Here is a 24,120-nt window from a genome sequence, read left to right on the forward strand (position 1 = left end):
GTATCTCTCACACACACCCACGTAGGTGGGGGGCGTGCACGAAGAGAAGAGGTGCATGCACGGCGCCTGTACTCCCGTCTCTTTCCCAACCACACCCGCACGGGTACACGGTGGAGCTCATTTTTGTATGAAAACGCAGCCCACGTGGTAATTTGGCACGTGTACTGGTTGTCCACTTGGTGGAGGGAGGATCGCCTACCACGGGTGAACAAACAAATTGCGACTTGACGTGTTATGTTAAAAAAAGAGGCAAACCATTGGGGGCCTACCTTAGAGGCAAGGCTCTATACACTGGAGTACTTTTGATGTGTCCCGTCAACTCGCAGAACAAGGAGAAGCTTGCTTAGTACGCCGTCTCCCCCGCCCACGAGCGTGGTGGCTCGCAGGATGAGGTGAAGCTTGCTTAGTACTATATGCCTTACGCCCGCTCCCTCGCCCACGCGCGCGGGTGGCTCACAGGATGAGGAGAAAAAATTACTACTCCCTCCGTTTACTCCTCGTCCCTACTACCTTGGTTATAGAGATTATATCATATTGTTTGGAATATATATGTCCTTTAGTAGATTTCAATATGAACTACTAGTACATACTCCAAACACTGATGTATATAGACGTATTTAGAGTGTAGATTCACTCATTTTGCTCCGTATGTAGCACTCTCCCTCGCCCCTCGACCCTCGCCCACGTGGTGGACATGCAGCAATTCATTTGGTCTCATATATCCAGAACGATATATACTGCACTACCATTATTGCTCGACTTCCCGAAGAGGCAAAGAGCCAATCGCAAGGTTAATATTTTGGAGATGCCAAGCGCAAGGTTATAGGAGAACGAGTAGTAGGTGTCGCGTCATTTATAAATAAAGTTTTTTTTCTTTAGTGGCACGTACGAAATATGATAGGTTCATATGGAGAGAAAAGGAAACCGCTCCACTATATACATAGTCAGGACGGGCCAGCCTACATGGTTGCTTGCTGGGGTTGCTCTCTTCACACTCTCTCGCACAAAACGACTGTGGCCACATCTCTAACATCCCGGCGGATCACGTCCTCCGGGGTAGGGGTGGATGCTTAGTGCATATGCGGTCGCCGTCACCGACGGCAAAAACCCACTGTCGGCACGTCCTGATCATGGGTCCCCGCCGTTCTCTCTCACAAAGCCGGTGAGGTTGCCTTCATCCCTTGTCGCAGTAATGGGCCATGGGTAGCCTCACCCAGGTCCCAGGATTTATCAAGACTTTGGGCCAGCTCCACCTAGCTGGGCCCCAAGCTGAAGCCCCGCCCACTGGGGGCCAGCTAGCTCAACGGCCGGCTACCAGAGGGCGGCCAACCCCTGCCTACGGCACTGTGAGTGGCCGGCTTCAGCCTGCCGGCCTCCAGAGAGGGCGGCATTAGGCAGGCGGCCACCTCACGGCCTCGGAGCAACCGAGCCCCCCATCGAGAGTACGAGACAGAGCATGGCTACAGTGAAGCACGTCGCCTCCGACGCCCGGGACAGGCGTGGCTACAGTGCTCCGTATAGGCAGAGATCTCCGCACGACGGGGCACTGTGTCGTGTCTCCCTAACGTTGCTCTGAGCAGGCGGGGTCGTGTACCCCACGATGGCCTGTCGGTACGGCCTGCCGGTGGCGGGCCCTATCGGGCAGTGACCCCATAGAAGACGGCGGAAGTTTAACCATACGGACTCGAGAGGGGCCGGCCTCCAGCAGGTGGCCGTCCCTTGCCCCGAGGCAAGCATGCCATTAAGCTGATGGGACCAGGTGTGGCTACAGTGGCCTCCCACCAGGTGGCGGGACTGTAGCCACACTGAGATGACCAAGCCCCCATCATCAACGACACAGCTACAGTAAGCAACCACCTACCAGTCGGCAGGGCCCACCAGGCGGCGGGCCCCAACGGTCGGCGGAGAAGCTGGAGGCTGGAGACACTGATAGCCGGGCCCAGCAGCCGGCCCGATTACCATTGTACCCCTGGTGGGCAGGCCTATATAAGCCCCCCAGGCCACCCATGCAAAGGGTTCCAACTCTGATAGAACTAGCCAGTTACCTAGGGCAGGGAAGAGCTAGCCTTGCCTTCTCCAACCTCTAGCCACCGCTCAAGGAGCAACTTGTATCACTAGTGCCTTAGTGATCATGCGGAGACCCCGCAGAGCAAGAGTAGGGGTATTATCTCCACGAGAGCCCCCAACCTGGGTAAAGTTCGCCGGCGTACGTGTCTACGCCTTATCCCGCTTCCAGGCACCGGGGACGTTCTACTCGCTCCCACCATGATAAGCCATCCATTGGCATATGTCGCACCCAACCCCCGACATTTGGCGCCCACCGTGGAGCGAGGTGCACCGTCTTCCGGAGATCTGCTCTAGACGGGAACCCTGTTCCTTCCTGGTGAGCAAAGCCAGCCCAGCACGCCTGACGGCGTCAGCCCCGACGCGTTGCGCGGCGCGGAGATCGCCTGCACGGTGAGCTGCCTCGCCGACCTCATCGGTGAGATCAACCTCTTCGACGAGTCGGCCTCCAACGTGGGCACTAGCTGCCCCGAGAGCCGCCTCGTCAGCCTCCTCGACCAGCTCCATGTCACCGGCGAGCCTGCTGTGGACCTGGAGTCTGTTGGCTCCACCGATCCAATGATCGTTGACTCCGACACGGCGTCATTCGACGCGTTCCCCGCCAACATGGTGGTCTACGACGAGCCGCCTCCTCGCGAGCACAGCAGCGGAAGTACCGTCATGGAGGTACTCGTCATCAACAGCGGAGAGCACTCGGACGAGCACGCTCGAGACCATCTCGACGCGGCTCTGCGCGACCTAACGGTGCCCATCCCCGAGGACGCGGATGCCAAGACGCTGGAGGCACACCGCTTCCAGCTTCTCGAAAATGTTGGTCGCCTGGCCAGCATGCGCCGGCTCTTGGACACCTACCGACGCGAGATGGACCGAGCCATAGGTGGCATGCCGGCTCCTGAGGGGCCTAGCCGCCTTGGCACGGTTCGGCAGCGTGGCGCAACCATAGCCAGCATGTTCGGGGTGGAGCGCCCCATCTACGCCATGCCTGCAGAGAAGATCTGGGCCGCCCAGGCGGTGACGGATGAGCTGGACAAATACAACGGCGACGAGTGCCGCCACATGACGGAGCGAGTCCAGCAGCTCCTAGACGCGGCCGCTGCGCAACACGAAGCCGCCTACCGCGCTGAAGCTCCAGCCCGACAAAACAACGAGCCGCCCCCTTGCCAAGATCATGGGGCGACATCCCGGACGCTGACTGGTGGCGCCCACGGAGGGAAAGGCCACGAACCGGCTGCCAGCCACAGCCGGACGCGCCTCACCATTGAGCAAGACGAAGACGGCCGCCCACATGCAGTGGAGCGGCGAGGCGACCTGCCGCCTCCTCCACCTTGTGGAGCAAGGCACCCCCACTCCGCCTCTTGTCACACACCCGACACTCGGCGACCGCCTTGGCCCCTGAGAGGGAGTCGGAGAGAATGACGCCCGCCATCGGATCGATCGCCTCAACCGATCCCTGGCGCTAGAAGAAGAAGACACGCTGGGCCCGCCCTACTTTGGCCCCCGAATCCGAGATGAGCCCTTCCCCAAAAGGTTCACTCTCCTGTGAGATACGCCCAAATACACCGGCTCCGTGAAGCCGGAGGACTGGCTGGTCGACTATTCCACAGCCGTCAACATAGCAAACGGCAAAAGCGTGTTGTCGTGAAGTACGTCCCTCTCGTGCTTCAGGGGACGGCCCGGACATGGCTCAACAGCCTGAAGCCCCGCGGCATCAACAGCTGGGTGGATTTCACTGAGGCCTTCATCCGCAACTTCACCAGCACGTACAAGCGGCCTCCCAAGCCCCGACAGCTCTTCTTGTGCGTCCAAGGGCCCAGCGAATCGACTCGCGACTACCTCACGCGCTGGGCCGAGCTGTGCAACTCCTGGGAGGGCGTGCACGAGGTGCAGGCCATCGAGTACTTCACCGCCGGGTGTCGAGAAGGCACCCTCCTCAAGCACCGTCTTCTCTATGACGAGCCTGCAACTCTCGACGAACTATTAATCATCGCCGACAAGCACGCCACAGCCGACTCCTCCATGAAGGCAGAGATCTTAGTCGATGCATCCGGTAAGGTAGCACCTCAGGCTCCTTGGACTCCGGCTGGCGAGACCAGTCGGAGACAGCCCCCAAGCGACAACAAACAGAAGACCACCCAGCCGGCTTCCAACAGCCGGTAGGTGGCGACAGTCGAGGATCAGCAGCCGGAGGGGCAGCCAGCGCCCAAGCGTCAGAAGGGCGGCAAGCCCAACTGGCTGCCCGCCTTCTCGTACGAGCAGACCCTTGATGCTTCCTGCAAGTTTCACAGTGGCGCGAAGCCGTCCAACCACACCACTCGGAAGTGTACTGGCTCACCAGGATTGCTAAGGGAGACGGCCTCCTACCTCCTCTGTCTGCCGGCCCACCGCCTCCTCCGCCCTAGCAGCCAGCGGCCCGGCCAGTCGGTGCCATTCAAGATGAGTATCCTGCAGAGCATGAAGCCTATGTCGTGTTCACTAGTGTGGCCAATGATAGGCGCAGCAGACGGCAACAATAACAAGAGGTGCATGCAGTAGCCTCAAGCACCCAGAGTTCATGCACTGGTCCGAGAAGCCCATCAACTAGAGCAGGGCCGACCATTCGGAAGTGATGCCTTCCCCCGGTTCCTACGCCTTAGTCCTGGATGCGAACCTCACAACGGAAAGGCGGGCAGCCCATTTCTCCAGGGTCTTGATAGATGGCGGCAGCAGCATAAATATCATGTACCGCGACACAATGGAGAAATTGGGAATCAAGCAGAAGCAACTCCTCACCAGTTGGACTGTATTCCATGGCATAGTCCCTGGCCTTTCCTGCTTACCAATCGGTAAGATCCAGATTGATGTCATCTTTGGAGACAAGAATCATTTCCGCCGAGAGCCAGTTTGGTTTTCGGTGGTGGACTTATAGAGCCCTTACCATGCACTGCTTGGCCGACCTGCCCTGGCCAAGTTCATGGCGGTCCCCCACTACGCCTACCTCAAGATGAAGATGCCAAGTACTAAGGGAATCCTAACTGTAGTCGAAGACTACAAAAAGTCGGCCGCCTGCGCCACGGACAGTAGCCGGCTGGCCGAGTCCCTTGTGATTGCAGCCGAGAAGCGGCTCCTAGAACGGGTGGTGGCGATGGCAGGCAAGAAGCCGGAAATGTCACCCGCCCCCAAGGAGTCAGACGCAGAGGGATCGTTCAAGCCAGCAAAGGAAACCAAGAAGATACCCTTGGACCCAGAGCACCCGGAGAGGCACGATGTCGTAGGTGCGAACCTAGACAGTAAATAGGAAAGCAAGCTCGTCGACTTCCTCCATGAGAATCGGGACATCTTTGCATGGTCTCCCAAAGACATGTCGGGTGTTCCGACGGATTTCGCCGAGCACAAACTACATGTCCGACCTGACGTCAAGCCGGTCAGGCAGCCCTTGCGCCGCCTGTCGGAAGAGAAGTGAAGAGTTAATGGAGAAGAGATAGCCCAATTTCTAGCATCCGGATTCATCATGGAAGTATTCTTTCCAGAATGGCTTGCCAACCCGGTCCTAGTGTTGAAGAAGAACAAGCAGTGGCGCATGTGTATTGACTATACCAGTCTTAACAAGGCCTGCCCCAAAGATCTGTTTGCCCTACCAAGGATTGATCAAGTGATAGACTCCACAGCCGGATGCAAGCTGTTGAGTTTTTTGGATGCATATTCAGGCTACCACCAGATAAAACTAAACTCGGCCGACAGGCTGAAGACCGCCTTCATCACGCCATTTGGAGCCTTCTGCTACCTGACCATGACGTTCGGCTTGCGGAATGTCAGCGCCACCTTTCAACGTTGCATGCAGAAGTGCCTCCTCAAGCAGCTCGGCAGAAATGCCAATGTCTATGTGGATGATGTGGTGGTGAAGACGGAGAAGCGCGGCACGCTGCTAGAAGATCTCAAGGAAACCTTTGAGAACCTGCGCCGATTCCAGATCAAGCTAAACCCGGAGAAATGCATCTTTGGAGTACCAGCCGGCCAGCTTCTCGGCTTCCTGGTCTTAGAGCGTGGCATAGAGTGCAACCCTGTGAAGATCAAGGCAATTGAGATGATGAAAGTGCCCACCCGACTGCTGCACATGCAGAAATTCACCAGCTGCTTGGCGTCAGTTAGCCGTTTCATCAGCCGGCTGGGCGAGAAGGCTCTTCCCCTGTACCAACTCATGAAGAAGACCACTTTTTTCGAGTGGAACGACAAGGCGGACGAAGCATTTCTCCAACTCAAGAAGATGTTGGCAACCCCACCTATCCTGGCAGCTCCGACTGAGAAGGAGCCCATGCTCCTCTACATTGCAGCCACCAGTCGGGTTGTCAGCGTAGTCATGGTGGTAGAGCGCAAGGAGGAGGACAGAACATTGCCGGTCCAGAGACCGGTGTATTACTTGAGCGAAGTATTGTCCACCTCCAAGCAAAACTACCCACACTACCAGAAGATGTGCTACGGCGTGCACTTTGCTGCCAAGAAGCTAAAGCCTTACTTTCAAGAGCACCCAATAACCGTCGTCTGCACGGCTCCGCTTGCTGAGATCATTGGGAGCCGAGACGCCTCTGGCCGAGTGGCCAAGTGGGCTATTGATCTGGCCCCTTACACCATCTACTACCAGCCTCGCACTGCCATCAAGTCACAAGTGCTGGCCGACTTCCTCGTCGACTGGGCCGAGACCCAGTATTTGCCGCCTGCACCAGACTCCACTCATTGGCGGATGCATTTTGATGGTTCAAAAATGCGCACCGGTCTGGGAGCCGGCGTCGTCCTCACCTCTCACAAGGGCGACAACCTCAAATATGTGCTGCAAGTCCATTTTGCCGCCTCCAACAACGTAGCTGAATATGAGGCACTCATACACGGGCTCCGGCTTGCCAAAGAACTTGGCATCCGCCTGATCCTGTGTTATGGTGACTCCGACTTGGTGGTCCGGCAGTCGTCAGGCCATTGGGACGCCAAGGATGCAAACATGGCAAGCTACTGCTTCCTCGTGCAGCAACTCAGCGGATACTTTGATGGGTGCGAGTTCCTTCACGTGCCAAGAAACGACAATGAGCAAGCAGATGCCTTGGCACGGATTGGCTCCACCCGACAAGCAATACCAGCCGGCGTCGCCCTATGCCGCCTTCTCAAGCCGTCTGTCAAGCTGTCTCCTGATTCAGACTCCATCTTTGTGCCAGTCACTCCTGAAGCAGTCGGATTCGAATTGACGGCCCCAGAGGCCGGCATGGGGATTTCGACAGATGGCCCGGGGACTGCTGCAGCCGCACCCGGCTCAGGGACTTCAGAACGCGGCCCAGGGACTCCAGCAGTCGGCCTGAGGACTTCTTCAACACAGCAGGCGGAAGCAGCTGCCAACCCACCGCCTCCCGGCACAACCGCCCTCATACAAGTTGTAGTGGTGGCAGTCAAAGAAATTGCAGCGCCATCATGGGCTCAGCCAATCCTCAAGTTCCTGGTGAATAAAGAGTTGCTGACTGATGAGATCTCAGCCCGACAAGTGCAAAGGCGAGCAGCAGCCTACACCATAGTCAACAGAGAGTTAGTGCGACGAAGTGTCACCGGGGTTTATCAGCGCTGTGTGGAGCCGGACCAAGGCCAAGCGATACTCAGAGATATCCACCAAGGCGAGTGCGGCCACCACGCGGCTTCAAGATCACCTGTGGCCAAGGCTTTCCACCATGGGTTCTTCTGGTCGACTGCCCTAGAAGAGGCCAAAGTTCTAGTTCAGAAATGTCAAGGGTGTCAGAGGTTCCGCTCCAAGCCACACCTGCCGGCTTCTGCACTCAAGACCATTCCCATAGTCTGGCCCTTTGCTATTTGGGGGCTAGATATGGTAGGACCATTCAAGACGGAACGTGGTGGCATGACTCATTTGCTTGTCGCTGTGGACAAGTTCACCAAGTGGATAGAGGCAAAACCGATCAAGAAGAAGAATTGGCCGACTGCCGTGACCTTCATCGCCGACATCACCACGCGATACGGCATACCACACAGCATCATCACCGACAACGGCACCAACTTCGCCAAAGGAGCCTTGGCTCGTTTCTACGCAACACAGGGCATCCGCTTGGACCTAGCATCCGTTGCCCACCCGCAGTCAAATGGCCAGGTGGAGCTTGCAAACGACCTCATTTTGTCCGGCCTCAAGCCCCGACTGGTCGAGCCTCTGGAGCGTTCGGCCGGCTGCTGGCTCGACGAGCAGCCGGCTGTCCTCTAGAGCTTGCGCACAACTCCAAACAAATCAACCGGCTTCACGCCTTTCTTCCTCGTCTATAGTGCCGAAGCCGTCATCCCGATAGACATCGAGTTCGACTCCCCAAGAGTCACCATGTACACCGAGGCGGACGCCAAGGAGGCGCGAGAAGACGGCGTCGACTTGCTGGAGGAAGGCCGGCTGTTGGCACTCAGCCAGTCGGCCATCTACCAGCAGAGTCTGCGTCGATACTACAACCGCAAGGTGAAGCCAAGGTCCTTCCTGGAGGGAGACCTTGTGCTCCGGCTGATCCAGCGAACAGCCGGACAGCACAAGCTCTCGGCACCTTGGGAAGGCCCTTTCATCATCAGTAAGGTGTTGGGCAACGATGCCTACTATCTGATCGATGCCCAGAAGCCCAGAGCATGCAAGAGAGATGATTCAGGCAAAGAGACGGAGAGGCCATGGAACGCAAACCTCCTCCGAAGGTTTTACAGTTGAAAGCAGTATGTATCACGCTCCCTTTTGTACTATGTATAAAGACTCCGGGCCTCCCGAGAAGAGCTCGGGGACTACCCTCTTTTATCTATATGATAAGTGTTGTGCCTATAAGTATAATTAGTTTTATTTCCGCCTGGCACCGGGTTCGACCAGTCGGCCCGGAGGCTTTCCGCCTTCTGCTATATGCCGCCTCCTGCAGCTGGACAAGTAGTGTGTCTGCACCCAAAACTTCCTTTGTCTGAAGCCACAGCTCGCAGAGCGACTGTATGGCGGGCAGGGGTTGCAAAATAGTGCCCCACACGAAAAATGACTAAGGAAGAAACACATATAGTAGAGGCCGGCATCGCACGCAGTCGTCTGGCTGCCGAGCAGCCAGTCAGCTGGCCTCTGCTTTTATTACCTACGCCCTGAATGGCTAAGTACTAGCCCTCCCACAAGCAGCTAAAAATACTCAACCCAGCCGTAGTCTGCAGAGCGGCTGTTTGGCTGGCAAGAGGATAGCCAAGGGAGGACGGCAAAGGAAAAAAGCTAAGGAGAAAAAGGAAAGAAAAGCTAGAGGTCGGCACAGCAAGCATAAGCAATGATAGAATATTTACAAGGATAAAGGCCTACCAGCCGGCATTCAAACAAAGTTCAACATACACCCCACGGGTGGAACTGAAATTTAACTAAGTTGTCCAAGATAAAACAGGGGAAAAGGGAAAATCCTAAGGAGCAGCAGAAGGCTCCGGCTAGACGACGCCGGTGGGTCCAGCAGAAGGCTCCGGCTGGGCAGTGCCGGTTGGCGCGGCAGAAGTCTCCGGCTGAACGCTGGAGTCGGCTGTGCCGCCTGACGCGGCGGGCGGCTCCGTCTGGGCTGAAGAGTCCGCAACAATAGTTGGAACGGCGGAGGGCTGGAGGACGGAGTCGGTGGCATCCGTCGGAGGAACGGGTGGTTGGTCGATTCCCGCCTGGCTGTCTCCAGCAGCAGTCGGCGCCCCGGTGCGCGGCTCGTTGCTTGAGGCCCGGTCAGGCCAGGGCTGACTGTCCACCCCGACCTCCGGCAGGTCGACATTGCTCTCCTCCTCCTCCTCCTCCTCCTCCTCCTCCTCCTCCTCCCCTTCCTCTCCTTCAACTCGAGTCGATGACTTCAGCGGAATCTTCACTGTCCTCCGGGTTCAGCCCGAGCCACTCCTGCGGCACGTCGGCGCCCTCCTCGACCACCTCCGGGACAAAGACGCTGGTGTCGATGAAGTCGGCGATCGCCGCCGCCCTGTTGATGAGCTCAGCTTCCACCACCGCTAGCTCCTCCTGCGCCTCCAGCCAGAACGTGGTTAACTGGGATAGATCTAGCCCAGGGTACCATGCCTTGACGAATTTCAAGGCCCGGCGCGCTCCTGCCTGGGTTGCTGAGCCTTTCCAGGCTTCTAGGTGGCCGGCCGCCACCTCCAACCAGTCGGCAGTCTGACTTGGGGTGCGTGGGGCTGGCAGGCCTGGCCAGAGGGCGGAGACCGCCTGGGCCCCGATGCGCTGAAGGTGGCGCAGCATTTGACGGGCAGGCCGAAGGTGGGCCTGGATGCTGAGGATCTGTTCATTAAGACTCTGGGGGGCATCAGCAGCGATCTACACGCCCTCCACCCTCCGCTCCTCGTGCTGGGCCTCGATCATCTGGATAGCGGCAACAGAGTGGCCCGGGAAGAAGTCTGCATAGGCAGAAGAAAAGAAAAAGACCAAAGTATAAGCAAGTGATCAACCTAGATATGGGCTGACAATTTGAAACAAGAAACCAAGAGGATAAAGCTCACCATCGACCAAGTCTTCCATGCTATTGAAGCAGGCCGTCATCTGGGCTTCCCTGTCGGCCCAGGCGGAGCGCTCGACCTCAAACTCGTCAAGGAGGTCGGCCTCCTTCGTCTTTACCTCCAGCTGGGCCGCCTTAAGGGCCTCCGCCTATTCAGCAAGTTGAGCGACCAGCCGGTCCTGCTCTTCGGCCAGCTTGCTGCACTCCACCTCCTTGCCATGAAGGGCGGTGTTGGCTTCGCCCAGCTGCTGCTGCAAGGCGGCATTGGCCTCTGAAGAAAGAAAGAGAAGGAAGAGCATCAGTCAACTAGCAAAGTAGGTGTAGTTAACCGGGGAGATTCGGCCCGACTGCTCAGCAGTCGGCCCGAACCTCGGGGACTACACCCCGTGGGTGCGCTGGCGCGCCCCCACAGAATAAAGGAACAGAAGCTCACTTCGGCTCTCGGACAAATGGCCGGTCTGTGCCTCCAGCTCCTGAACCCTGGAGTTGTAGGCGACCGCACGGAGGTTGTGGTAGTCCTGCAGAAGGGAATATCAGACAAAACCAACATTCAACTCCGACAAGATAAAGTTCAGGACCGATTGCTCAGCAGCCGACCCAAAACTTGCGGACTACACCCAGTGGGTGCGCTAGCGCGCCCCCATGAAATTTGAAATAAGATCAAAAGAAAGGAGAAGCGGGAAGCTTACGCAGATAGCAGCTCGCGATTCCAGGAACATCTTGTTACAGCGCCTGAGGGCTTCGGCTTCGGCCCGGAGCTTGGCCTAGACGTCGAGGGATGCCCGGTTCAGGGTGCCCGTCCTGCCTCCACGCACCCAGCCGGTTGGCGCAACGCTGGATGCCTCAGTGTCGGGGGCCGATGAGCTCGTGGCGCCGGTCTCCAACGGTCACGGCACCGAGGCCGCCTTCTCAAGACGGCAGCGCACGGGTGTGCGGACCTGAGGAATTAGGTCCGTCACCACCACGTTCTCGGCCGGTGGCACTGGCGGCTTGGCCGGCTGCTCGGCCCGCGGTTTGCTAGTCGGTGGCGGCGGTGGCACAAAGACGTCAGGCATGGCCACGTCACCGCCCTCCCTCTTCATAACCGGGTGCTCATCGCCGGCTCCCCCGGTCGTCGCTTCAAACTCTGGTGGAGGGGGCGCGGTGTTCAGTGGCGTCACGAGCAGCGGCTCCTGGCGGCGCGCGGCCTCCGTGAGCCGCTCCCTCTCGCGACCTCGGCCTCTGCCTGCGCCAGCCTCCTCGCTGCGGAGATCGCGGCCTTGTCCGCCTCTGCCTTTGCCAGGAGGTCAGCCTCTTCATCGCGCGCCTCCCGCGCGTTCCGCTCTGTCGCCTCCTAGAGGTCGGCAGCCGGATCGATCCGCCGGCTGGTGGAGGAGGTCGTCGCCGACATGATGACCGAGGCGGCGCCTGACTTTTCGAGGGTGAGAGGGGCCCTGAAAGATGAAGACACGACAAGGAATTTACTTTATAGGCCGGATCGATAGGACGAGTGAAGGCCTGAGAAAGATACTTATGCCGATACCATGACAGGCGCTTTCGGCTGCCTCTGAAACTTGGCCGCCTTGGCTGCGGCCTCTTGCCGCCTGGTCGCTGCGGCTGGGTTCTTGGGCTTCTTCGGTGCGCTGCCGAACAGGGCAGCACCCTGCTTCCGTTTACGCTTGCCGTCGTGGGCGGGCGGCCCAGCAGAGGGGCCGGCGCCGGTGTTAGCCGTGCTCCGAGTGGGGCGCGCCTCGTCCTCATCATCATCGTCGTTGGGCCAGGCCTCCACGACGCCGCCTTCCTCGGTGCCTCCTGCTCCGCCGCCGCTGCCGCCTGTTGCGTCGTCCGCCAGGGCGACCGCCCCCAAGTCGGGGTCATCCTCGTCACTCACCGCTCTATCCGGGTGGTAGTCACCACCCGGCCCCACGATGGCGGCCGCCGCCGCGGACATGTAAATCTGCGCTCAAGAGAGGAGTCGAATCACAAAGAAAGCAAGACCAAAAGACAAATCCAAAGGGAGAAATCGAGGAACTTACAGCAGGCGGTCGGTTGTGGCGAGAGTACGGCCGCTTCCCGTACCGCCAGTCCACCTCCGACTTCTTGAGGTCGGAGATCTCGTTCACCATCCGTGCTACCTCGGCAGGCGGCATCCCTTTCGTGCACAGCCAGCACGGGATGCGGTGCCCACCCATCCGAAAGATTGGATGAGGGCGGCTCTGGAGCGGGAGGATGCGGTGCTCGACAAAGGCGACGAGGAGGTCGGAGGCCACAAGGCCCTCCGACTCTTGGAGCACTCAAAGTCGGCCGATGGCGGCCGCCGCATCCGCCAACACCGTGAAAGTACAACTATCCCTAGGTGGTTTTGGTAATTCATAACAACATATAGCTCATTGAGCTAATGCTATTCTAAGACTATTATTTCAGGAAAGCTCAATGAATGGCATGGCATGGATGATGAGAGTGGATCCCTCAAAATACTAAGGACAAAGGATTGGCTCAAGCTCAAAAGCTCAAGACTCTTCATTTTATATTTTAGTGGTCCAAGATCACATTGAGTCTATAGGAAAAGCCAATACTATCAAGCAGGGATGAGGTGTTGCTTAATGAGCCTCTTGCTTCATGTGCTTTGTGATATGCTCCAAAACCCTCAACTACTTTCCCACATCCACAAATGACCTAAACCCAAAGCCAAAATCGGTCACACCGATTCTTCCAATCTGGCGCCACCGATTCCTAAGTCATGGCCACTGCCACAAACCCTAAGCAAATCGGTCTTACCGATAGGGATCTCGGTCTCACCGAGATGGGATTGTAATCTCTCTGTTTCCCTTCGTAACGTTTTGGTCTAACCGAAGTGAGCGATCGGTCCCACTGAGATTTCAATGTAAACTCTCTGTTTCCCTTTTGTAACATTTCGGTCTCACCGAAAAGAGCAAATCGGTCCCACCGAGTTTACCTGACCAACTCTCTGGAAAGCTTATTACCAAAATCGGTCTCACCGAGTTTGTGTAATCGGTCTTACCGAGATTACGTTATGCCCTAACCCTAACCGAATCGGTCTCACCGAGATGTATGTCAGTCCCACCAAAAATCACTAACGGTCACAAGGTTTACTAAATCGATCCGACCAAGTCTGTTGAATCGGTCCCACCGAGTTTGGTAAATTGTGTGTAACGGTTAGATTTTGTGTGGAGGCTATATATACCCCTCCACCTCCTCTTCATTCATGGAGAGAGCCATCAGAACGAACCTACACTTCCAACTTACCATTTCTTAGAAGTACCACCTACTCATGTGTTGAGGCCAAGATATTCCATTCCTACCATATGAATCTTGATCTCTAGCCTTCCCAAGTTGCTTTCCACTCAAATCCTCTTTCCACCAGATCCAAATCCTATGAGAGAGAGTTGAGTGTTGGGGAGACTATCATTTGAAGCACAAGAGCAAGGAGTTCATCATCAACGCACCATTTGTTACTTCTTGGAGAGTGGTGTCTCCTAGATTGGCTAGGTGTCACTTGGGAGCCTCCGGCAAGATTGTGGAGTTGAACCAAGGAGTTTGTAAGGGCAAGGAGATCGCCTACTTCGTGAAGATCTACCGCTAGTGAGGCAAGTCCTTCGTGGGCGGCGGCCATGGTGGGATAGACAAGGTTGCTTCTTCATGGACCCTTCGTGGGTGGAGCCCTCCATGGACTCGCGCAGTCGTTACCCTTCGTGGGTTGAAGTCTCCATCAACGTGGATGTACGATAGCACCACCTATCGGAACCACGCCAAAAACATCCGTGTCTCCAATTGCGTTTGAATCCTCCAAACCCTTCCGTTTACTTTCTTGCAAGTTGCATGCTTTAATTTCTGCTGCCTATATACTCTTTGCATGCTTGCTTGAATAGTGTGATGATTGCTTGACCTGTCCTAAAGTAGCTAAAATCTGCCAAACTATAAAATTGGGAAAAGGTTAAGTTTTTATTGGTCAAGTAGTCTAATCACCCCCCCCCCATCTAGACATACTTCAAGGTCCTACAGGTGGTATCAGAGCTTAGGTCTCCATTTGCTTTGATTTCCATAGCTTTTGGTGGTCATAGCCTTGGTTTCACAACCTAGGAGAGTATGGCATCTAGCGAGGGAAATTATCACCGTAGAGGTCCTTACTTTGATGGTACTAATTTTGCTAGTTGGAAGCATAAGATGAAAGTGCATATTCGCGGACATAACCCCGTCATTTGGGCAATTATTTGTATTGGCTTGCAAGGTGAATTCTTTGATGGGAGAGAACCGAACCGTGAAGCTAATGTGGAAGAATTGAAGATGCTGCAATACAACGCTCAAGCTTGTGATATCATACAGATTGTGCCCCGAAGAATTCAACAAAATCAGCCGTCTTGAGAATGCAAAGGAAATTTGGGATACTTTGATTGATATGCATGAAGGTACCGAGTCCGTCAAGGAATCCAAGTTGGATGTGCTCCAAAGTCAGCTTGACAAGTTCAAAATGAAGGATGGTGAAGGTGTCGCTGAAATGTACTCTAGGCTTGCACTATCACAAATGAGATTGCCGGCTTAGGGAGTGAAGAGATGACCGACAAATTCAACATCAAGAAGATCATAATAGCATTGGATGGAAAGTATGATACCGTGTGCACATTGATCCAAATGATGCCAAACTACAAAGATCTCAAGCCAACGGAAGTTATTGGAAGAATTGTTGCTCATGAGATGTCACTCAAGGATAAGGAGGAACTTCACAACAAGTCAAGTGGTGCTTACAAAGCCTCAAGTGAAGCCCCCACATCATCAAGTGAGAAACAAACCTTCAATGAAGAATTGAGCTTAATGGTGAAGAACTTCAACAAATTCTACAATAGTAGAACCAAAGAGAGAAGCTCCAAGTCAAGGTCTTATCATGACAAAAGATCTTCTAGTCGAGAGCGCAATTGCTACAATTGTGGGAGGCCTGGACACTACTCCAATGAGTGTACGGCACCCTACAAAAGAAGAGAAGATTCTCCAAAAAGAAGAAGCAAAAGAGAAGAATCACCACCAAGAGAGAGGAGGAGTAGAGATGATCGTTATGAACGAAGACCCTCATGGAGAAGCAAGGATTCGGAAAGGAAGGACAAGTCATCAAGACGCTACACAAAACGAAGACATCAAGCTCATGTTGGTGAATGGGTATCCGGCTCCGGCTCCGACAATCACTTCGAGAGAAGCTATCACTCCGACTCCGAATATACTCAAGATGAAGGTGTTGCCGGTCTAGCACTTGTGTCAACCAACTCCTACGACATATTTGATTCACCAAATGAAGGTGTTGGAAGATGCTTCATGGCCAAAGGTCCAAAGGTAACACATCCTGAGTATGTTGATTTCAATAGTGATGAAGATGACTTGCTTGTGGATGATGATTTACTTGTTGACAACTCTAGTGATGAATACTATGATGAAACGTCAACTAATCATGCTAATCAAACGAATGACAATGATAAGGAGAAAATTGAGCTTCTAACTAAAGAACAAAACACTCTTAAGTTGGCTCATGAAACTATCTTCGAAGATCATCGAGAACTTTTAAGGGCTCATGAGAAGTCGCGCTTTGAAAAGCTCAATCTTGATCAAGAGCATGAGTTCTTAAAGGAAATCAATGATGATCTACGCAAGAAAAGTTCTTCTTACATTGCCAAGCATTTACTCTTATCTACTTACATGCCTCAAGTCAAGTCTAGTAATAAGTACAAGAAAGATATTTCCTCTAGTAGTAACAATAATAATGTCAAATCCAATATTGTTGCTTCTAGTAGTTCTCTTGATTCCACTAATGATTCTCTTAGCCAAGTTACACTTGAGCAAGAAAATAGTTTATTGAAGGGAATTATAGAGAAGGGTGTTTACAAGAGCCTTGCCGGGAGTAAGCAATTCGAGGAAATTGTATGCAAGCAAGGAAGGCACCAGAAGAATCAAGGTGTTGGTTTTGAACAAAAGTTCAATGCCAATGGAGTTGAGTGGGAAGAAGATCAATACCCCAAGACGAAGTTTGTTCCTCAACAAGAGAAGTATGATCCTACTTCCTTCAAGGGAACACAAGCTCAAGATGATCTTCCTCCACAAGACCACAAGAACAAAGGCAAGGACAAGCTTCAAGAAGAGATTGATGCATTTGAATAAGCACCTAAGGTCTCAGTCAAGTGGATTCCCAAGACTACGTCAAGTTCTACTTCATCAAGTACAACTACAACTCCAAGGATTCCCATCAAGATGATGTGGATCCCGAAGAAGAAGAACTAGAGAGTTCTTGAGGGTGACTCCGCCAACATTCTTCACTCATATCATTATGGCAAGAACAAGTGCGATCAACTCCCACATCTTGCACTAGTTCAAGGAGTCACAAACCCTCATGTTGGTAAGGCAAGGGACAAGGTAACCTAATGTTTTCATGGACATCATCTTATGTGTGCATCACTCTATGTCTATGGATATTATTGTTTGTTCCTTGTGGGACTAACCCATGTAGGTAAGTTGAAAGTGCAACTCACTCCAAAGGATTGCTCCAAATGATCTACATCAACATTGAGCATCCACATCTTCAACACCTACATGAAGTCATCATCGACAAAACCCAAGGTTAATTCATCCCTCTAAGGGGGGATCTCACATCTAGGGGGAGCTTAACTCTAAGAATTGAGTCAAAGCAACTCTAATGGTGTGAACACATCAATGCATTATGTAAAAGTGGTAACCCCACTTGAGCTTAAACGATGAGTATGACCTATGATCAAATGTTCTCATTTGACTCCTAAGTCAATATACTCATATATAGATGACCTAGTCATTGCCAATTGTTTCATAGATGCTAGAATTGGTTGTGCATGCTTTGCCACATATTTCATTTGTCATCTTATTGTGTGAGCATGTTGGTGCATATGTTACTCATTCAAGGACATCCAGTTGTTGCTTTGATTGATTGGTTTCTTTTCTTTTTGCCAAGTGGATGGACAAGAATGCCTAAGAACCTTCTTTAGCTATCTATGCTTTTCTCGTCTCAAACTCTATTCATGCTATATCACAAAAATTGATCAAGTCAGATTCGAACCACTCTGTGTGAGGAGCACTCGGAGTCCCCGATTCGTCATAGACTTAAACTTCCAAAACCTCTTTGTGATTCTCGGTCTGACCGATTCCATCATTTCGGTCCTACCGAGATCATTAAGTTGATCTGAGTTTTCAATCTCGGTGCAACCGATTTGAACTTTTCGGTCACACCGAGTTGCTGTAACTGAACAAAGTTATGCATCTCGGTGCCACCGAGTCGTTCCACTCGGTCACACCGACAGGGTCAGGCTATATATAGTCACGGGCAAAATTTTGGAAATTTCTCCGAAACCCTTCGCCCGCGCAATAGCTCGCTCTGCCATCGGAGGTCTCCGGATCGTCTCCTCGTTGCCAGCTGCCTCCTATCGCTGGTCTCCGCCGCCGTGAACGGATTTCGCCCCCGCCGTTGTCGCTGTAGCAAGTCCACCACCAAGCTAGGGTATGGACTCGATCTTTGTGCTATCCACGTCTGATTCCTAGCACATTGTATTCTTATAGAATCTTGCCACGATTGAGATACTCTTGTCCAGTCAGAGTAGTCCGTAGATTAGATGAGATTCAAATTTTTAGGGTTGGGTTTCCGCCGAAACCATCTCGGACCCACCGAGTTGAAAAACTCGGTCTCACCGATTTGGCTTATGCCATTGCACTAGTGACTCTCAGTCTGACCGAGAATTACTAATCGATGCGACCGATTTGAGGATTCTGTGAAACCCTAGCAGTCTCGGTGCCACCGAACTGAGACTTGGTCCAACCGAGTTCATCAGTTTAGGTTCCAAAAACTGCTTCGGTATCACCAAGTTTGAAAATCGGTTGATCCGAAATGCTTTCTGTGGAAAACTAAAACTGAATTTTTGAATCATTCTTTTGAAAAATCTCTGCATTTTGTGATGCTCATCCACTCTATCTCATCTATAACTCTTCATAGGGTCAGCAGTCAGTCTTTTGCAGCATGTCAGACCAGAGTGAAAGCCAGAACAAGTCAGAAGGACAGATGGACTTGAGTGAGGGCACTAGTCCCTCAAGCACTTCAGATGAAGGAAGCAGAAGCACTCCTAGCAATTTGCCTAAGGCTGCTACTAGGCAAAGGAGAAAGAGAACTTCAGACTTAGAGGATGAAGACTATAGAGCAGAAGAGGATGAGGCTACTTCCAAGAAAGTAGTGCTCAAGAAAGAATATGGCTCTGCACAGAGCACAAAGCCAGGTCTGAAGAGGAAAGTGCCTGCCAAGAGGACACCAATGCCAAAGGCCAGAAAGTCCACTCAAGTGCCAGCTCAGACAGAACCCAAAGAGGCACCTGAGAAGAAAGTCACTTCTTCCCAAGCTCAGAAAGTCCCCACTGGAGAGACAATGAAGTTTTCAATTGAATCAGAGGATGAAGGTGCTCAGGACAAGAAAAAGAAGAGAGCAAGAACCACAACTGCCAAGGTCCTTGGAAAGCCCTCTATGAGAAGAGATTCTGAAGAAGAGGAAGAGGTTGCTGCACCAGCACCTAAGGCACCCAAGCTTATGGGAGATGCAATCAGATCAGGGGCTACAACATCTAAGCCCAAGGAAGCACCCAAAGCTGCCTCCAAGGCCAAGTCTGCACCAAAGAGGAATACCGGGAATATTCTAGCTGCTGAGAAAAACAAGGCCCCAGTGCCAAATGTTGCTGAAGAAGAAGATGAAGAAGGTCAAGTCCTAAGGAAGCTCAAGCCCAAGATACCAGACCACAATGATGCCCATCATGTGGCTGAGGACATGAGAATCAGGAAGGATTCAGGGCTGAGACTGTGGAGGATGGAAGATCCATATGCCACAAGGAGAAGAACTATTGTTGACTAAAGGTTCCATACAAAGGAACAGCAGGACTTCTATGAGACAATCTTATTGGACAAGAAGCCCATAGTTTGTGACATGAGGTGGGTCGACTGGACCTACATGAAGGAAAATGAAGAGCACTATCCTGGAGTGCAAGACAACTTTGTTGCTTGTGGAGATGCTGATTTTGTTGGACAAAAGCTCACAAACTGGAATGATGAGCTTATCATGCAGTTCTACTCCACAGCACACTTTTACCCAGATGGAAGAATTGTTTGGATGTCTGAAGGAACAAGGTACCAGTCCACTGTTGAAGAATGGGCAAGACTGATAAATGCCCCAAAGGAGAATGAGGATGACCTGGACATTTATTCAAAGAAGAAGATGGGTCACAACTCCATGGCTCACATGTACAAGGAAATTCCAGACAAGGCAGTAGGGACTCACAAGTTTGGATCAGTCCACTTTCTATTGCCAGGGCTGCCCACAATCAATTGGATTCTGAGGCATACTTTGTTGCCCAAGTCTAGTGACCATGACATGATCAAAGGGCATGCCATCAACATGTTGCATCTGTTTGATGTGCCACAGAAATTCAAAGTCATGAGCCTTATAGTTGAAACCATTAAGAGGACTGCAGCAGATCAGAAGAGGAGCTGTGGATATGCCCTCAGATTCAGGAATTGATCAACTCAAAGATGGGCACAGGAAAATATCAGTTGGATAAGGAACATTTTCCACTTTATCCAGACTTTGAGGATAATGAGGTTGTCATGAATGAGGATGATCCAACATCAGTTCAAGCTCAGGAGAAGAAGGAGAAGGCAAAGAAGGAGAAGGCTGCCAAGATGCCAACTCAAGAGGAGGCATCTGAATATTTCCTGAAGACCAAACAGGAGCAGCTTGGTTACTTGATAGCATCAACACTGAGGATTGAGAAGGGACTGGCCACCCTCACTCAGAATCAGGAGAGCCTTGAGAGAATCATGGAACTCAAATTCCATGACCTTGATGTCAAAGTAACTGAGATTCAGACAGTTGTGGAGAAACTGCAGGAGGACATGCAGGAGAGGAAGGGCAAGACAACCACCAATGTCTTTGCCAGAGTGCCTAGAGCTCAGAGGTCAGCTGCTGTGCCAGTGCCAGACACTAGAGCAACATCTTCAGCACCAGCTACTGCCCCTTCAGCTCCAGTGCAACCAGCTTCAGCATCAACTCCAGCACCCTCTACATCAACTGAAGCCTTCGTCCAAGGAGCCATCTCTACACCGCCAACTGAAGATCAAGCCTGAGAGTCGATCTAGCACTATGCATTTTCTATGAACTTTTTGGTAACTTGTTGCCAAAGGGGGAGAAAAATGTATAGATCATACGCTTCGAGAGAGAGAGAGAGTGTTGCTTTTGTTCTCTCTTGCTTTGTTGGTTTAAACTTGTTTGCTTTTGATTGGTTGAGATACTATGCTTGTGAGACATTGATGATCATGTGGTTGATCATAAGCTACACTTATGCATGTTTGATGATATTATCCTATCTATCTTATGTGATCATTCACTATTCTTGGTGATGAGTGCATGTATTCAATGTTTATTATTTTGAGCGCTCCACCAAGATGTATGTGACATGGAAGAGTAACCCATGAACCTAATTCATTGTGCATTTGCAGTCCAAAGCAAATCTTAAACTATGCACAAATTTAGGGGGAGCTCTTGCTTATCACATACTTCTCAAAGCGACGATGATTTTATTCTTATTATCATCTGTCGAAGCTTTGATCTATATGTTGTCGTCAATTACCAAAAAGGGGGAGATTGAAAGTGCAACTATCCCTAGGTGGTTTTGGTAATTCATAACAACATATAGCTCGTTGAGCTAATGCTATTCCAAGACTATTATTTCAGGAAAGCTCAATGAATGGCATGGCATGGATGATGAGAGTGGATCCCTCAAAATACTAAGGACAAAGGATTGGCTCAAGCTCAAAAGCTCAAGACTCTTCATTTTATATTTTAGTGGTCCAAGATCACATTGAGTCTATAGGAAAAGCCAATACTATCAAGCAGGGATGAGGTGTTGCTTAATGAGCCTCTTGCTTCATGTGCTTTGTGATATGCTCCAAAACCCTCAACTACTTTCCCACATCCACAAATGACCTAAACCCAAAGCCAAAATCGGTCACACCGATTCTTCCAATCTGGCGCCACCGATTCCTAAGTCATGGCCACTGCCACAAACCCTAAGCAAATCGGTCTTACCGATAGGGATCTCGGTCTCACCGAGATGGGATTGTAATCTCTCTGTTTCCCTTCGTAACGTTTTGGTCTAACCGAAGTGAGCGATTGGTCCCACTGAGATTTCAATGTAAACTCTCTGTTTCCCTTTTGTAACATTTCGGTCTCACCGAAAAGAGCAAATCGGTCCCACCGAGTTTACCTGACCAACTCTCTGGAAAGCTTATTACCAAAATCGGTCTCACCGAGTTTGTGTAATCGGTCTTACCGAGATTACGTTATGCCCTAACCCTAACCGAATCGGTCTCACCGAGATGTATGTCAGTCCCACCAAAAATCACTAACGGTCACAAGGTTTACTAAATCGATCCGACCAAGTCTGTTGAATCGGTCCCACCGAGTTTGGTAAATTGTGTGTAACGGTTAGATTTTGTGTGGAGGCTATATATACCCCTCCACCTCCTCTTCATTCATGGAGAGAGCCATCAGAACGAACCTACACTTCCAACTTACCATTTCTTAGAAGTACCACCTACTCATGTGTTGAGGCCAAGATATTCCATTCCTACCATATGAATCTTGATCTCTAGCCTTCCCAAGTTGCTTTCCACTCAAATCCTCTTTCCACCAGATCCAAATCCTATGAGAGAGAGTTGAGTGTTGGGGAGACTATCATTTGAAGCACAAGAGCAAGGAGTTCATCATCAACGCGCCATTTGTTACTTCTTGGAGAGTGGTGTCTCCTAGATTGGCTAGGTGTCACTTGGGAGCCTCCGACAAGATTGTGGAGTTGAACCTAGGAGTTTATAAGGGCAAGGAGATCGCCTACTTCGTGAAGATCTACCGCTAGTGAGGCAAGTCCTTCGTGGGCGACGGCCATGGTGGGATAGACAAGGTTGCTTCTTCGTGGACCCTTTGTGGGTGGAGCCCTCCGTGGACTCGCGCAGCCGTTACCCTTCGTGGGTTGAAGTCTCCATCAACGTGGATGTACGATAGCACCACCTATCGGAACCACGCCAAAAACATTCGTGTCTCCAATTGCGTTTTAATCCTCCAAACCCTTCCGTTTACTTTCTTGCAAGTTGCATGCTTTAATTTCTGCTGCCTATATACTCTTTGCATGCTTGCTTGAATAGTGTTATGATTGCTTGACTTGTCCTAAAGTAGCTAAAATCTGCCAAACTATAAAATTGGGAAAAGGTTAAGTTTTTATTGGTCAAGTAGTCTAATCACCCTCCCTCTAGACATACTTCAAGGTCCTACACACCGGCTTCGGCTTGTACCCCCAGTTGGGTCGGAGCCCGGTGGGGGGGCCAGCCTCGTAAGGCGGCAGGCTGAGGAAGTCGGCAGCAGGATCTACGTTCTTGACGTAGAAATATGACCGCTGCCACATCTTCACCGACTGGGCCAGCTTGATGGTCGGGAAGGCGTTCCGCTTCGCTGGCCGGTGCACGGAGACGTAGTCGCCGCACTCGGCCGCCGTGTCCTTGGCAGAGGTGCCGAGCTTCCCGTAGAAGAACGCTCCCCACGGCTTGATTGTGGGGAGGATGCCGATGTAGCCCTCGCATACCGTGACCAAGGCAGAGAGCAAGGTCACGGAATTGGGCATCAGATGATGAGGTTGGAGATGGTTGAAGTCGAGGAACGAGCGGAAGAAGCCGCTCACCGGGAGGCCGAAGCCGCGGAGGAAGTGCGAGCGGAAGACAACCCGCTTGTCCCCCTGCGGCGCCGGCAAGATCTCTGTCTCTGGCAGCACCCGCGCCTTGATGAATGCCGCGCTGGGCATCCGGCGCGTGTCGTAGAGGAAGGCGATGTGGTCTTCGATGACCGTCGAGCCGTCCCAGTCGCTGCCCTTCTCACACGCCATGGCTTTGGGCGGGGGCTGCGGGAGGGGCACGAGCGCAGCAACGGCGGCGGCGGCGACAGCACCACGGCGAGGAGCAGCAAGAGCGAGAGGAGGAAGAAGGAGTGGGAGGGAGTGCGCGTGCCCCGCAACACTCCTCCCTCCCCCTACTTATAGCCTTCGGGCTGTGAAGCCGACGGGACGGGGCACGGGTCATGGGATTAACTGTGCCCACGACCCCACGATCCCACGTTCGCCACCGCACTTACTACGCCATGAATGCCCACGGGAATCGCAACCACCCGCCTTGGCACAGCGCATCCGCCCGCGTGCCGAGGCCCGGTGGTGGCGGGCCCGGCCCCATGTCGTGTCCCATCAGGAGAGTGGGGTGGTAGGCTGGCTGGGCTGGCCTGCGTCGCACGGCGTTCCCGCGGCGGGCGGCAGCCCAGGAATCTTAGCAAGCACGTCACCTATTCTCCTGCCGAGAAGTTCAAAATTGGCCGACGACCCCGCCTTGTCGAAGCCGGCCTCAGAGACCGGCACGCCGCAAGTCGAATCAAGGAGTCGAAACACCGCAAAAAGGATCATAGCACTCCCGGAGCCCGGGAAGAGGTGAAGTCGCTGAGTCTTCATGGCCCCTCGTC

This window comes from Triticum aestivum, chromosome 1B, assembly GCF_018294505.1.
Source record: "Triticum aestivum cultivar Chinese Spring chromosome 1B, IWGSC CS RefSeq v2.1, whole genome shotgun sequence".
Classification (NCBI taxonomy): Eukaryota; Viridiplantae; Streptophyta; class Magnoliopsida; order Poales; family Poaceae; genus Triticum; species Triticum aestivum.